Raw genomic sequence first — 2,034 nt, 5'->3', positions numbered from 1 at the left:
GTTGACTTTGGGCAGGGGGGAAGGGTGCGGGATGTTGGCCTCTTCTCTCGCACAACTTATGCCTTCACCCCGGGGGTCCTCTCGAAAAGTCCCGCCTTCCCGGAACCGCTTTTGAACCCCGTTTTGCTATTTGGGGGCCAGTGCGGGGGTTGAATTAATCACATCTCCTCCCAAGATTCTTTTTTTTCCAAGAGGGGAAAGCCTCCCGTGTTCCCCCTCGGCTTTGGGGGGATGCAAGCGCCTCCCCCGGGAGCCCCGGACCAAAGTCTCATCCTCTCCCTTTTTCATTAACCTTTTTTTTTTTCCAACCAAAATGATTTAGGGAGCCCTTGGGCTAGCCCCCGAAGTTTTTTTTTTTTGGGGGGGGGGGGGGGGGGGTAGAGGGAGGTTAAAGAAGGAAAGCCGGATAAACTCCTGCCCTACGGAGCAGATGGCGGTCTAGAGACCTCGCAGGGTTTAGTGAGCACCGACTCACCTAGAGAAATGGTGGAAACAGCACAAGCTCCTCTCCTAGTGCGTTTCCACTCCGGGGTGGGCCTGGGAGTTTGCATTTCTAAGACGGTTCCAGGTGACGATGCTGCTGCTGGTCCAGGGACCAGACTTTAAGACCCATTGGTCTAGATCCAGGGGTGGGGGACCTCTTCTCTCCAAGGGCCATTTGGATATTTATAGCATCATTCACGGGCCATACAAAATTATTAACTTAAATATTAGCCTGCAATACCTGGTCAAACATTTAATTAACTCACCCCTAATAACCTGGCAGGGCCAGACCAAATGATTTCACCAGCCTTCCCTGGCCCACGGGCCGGATGTTCCCCACCCTGGTAGAGGATGCGTTTTCCTATTTGTTATACAAGCCAGTCCGGGCCCTGTGGGAACCCAGCCCCCTCCCATGCTGGTGGGGAGAAGTGGTTGGGATCCTTTAGCTGTTTCCTAGCTACTCAAGTGGAAAACTTGAGAGCGGTCTAAGTTCACTGAAAAGGGCTAAGAACTCCAGGGACTTCCTTACCAGTATCACCCAAGAAGCATTTTTAAAAAGCCAAATGTGGGGTCGATCTGTTGAGAAATAAATCTGTGCTTTGCTCTTCTTGGTAGTGGGAGCTTGGAAAGCAGGCTTTCTCCTCCCCACGGCTGCACAGCTAACAGGGAGCATGGTCAGAACTGAACGCCAGGTCTCCCGACTTTGGGTCTTCAACGCTGCCTGAGCCGGAGCCCTGAGCCGGGTACTCGGGGCCACACTCAGCTGCACCAAGTTCTGTTCTGGGGCCACCCAGCTGTACCAAGTCCTGCACTCAGGGCCACCCCAGCTGTACCAAGTCCTGTACTCAGGGCCACACTCAGCTGTACCAAGTCCTGTACTCAGGGCCACACTCAGCTGTACCAAGTCCTGTACTCGGGGCCACCCCAGCTGTACCAAGTCCTGTACTCAGGGCCACCCCAGCTGTACCAAGTCCTGTACTCAGGGCCACACTCAGCTGTACCAAGTCCTGTACTCGGGGCCACCCCAGCTGTACCAAGTCCTGCACTCAGGGCCACCCCAGCTGTACCAAGTCCTCTACTCAGGGCCACCCCAGCTGTACCAAGTCCTGCACTCAGGGCCACCCCAGCTGTACCAAGTCCTGCACTCAGGGCCACCCCAACTGTACCAAGTCCTGTACTCAGGGCCACCCCAGCTGTACCAAGTCCTCTACTCAGGGCCACCCCAACTGTACCAAGTCCTGCACTCAGGGCCACCCCAGCTGTACCAAGTCCTGCACTCAGGGCCACCCCAACTGTACCAAGTCCTGCCCTCAGGGCCACCCCAACTGTACCAAGTCCTGCACTCAGGGCCACCCCAACTGTACCAAGTCCTGCACTCAGGGCCACCCCAACTGTACCAAGTCCTGCACTCAGGGCCACCCCAACTGTACCAAGTCCTGCACTCAGGGCCACCCCAACTGTACCAAGTCCTGTACTCAGGGCCACCCCAGCTGTACCAAGTCCTGTAATGCAGGGCCACACTCAGCTGTACCAAGTCCTGTACTCGGGGCC

This window comes from Myotis lucifugus, unplaced genomic scaffold (genome assembly GCF_000147115.1).
Source record: "Myotis lucifugus unplaced genomic scaffold, Myoluc2.0 scaffold_68, whole genome shotgun sequence".
NCBI classification, from domain to species: Eukaryota; Metazoa; Chordata; class Mammalia; order Chiroptera; family Vespertilionidae; genus Myotis; species Myotis lucifugus.
The sequence above is the reverse complement of the archived record's forward strand: the minus strand, read 5'-3'. Positions refer to the sequence as shown.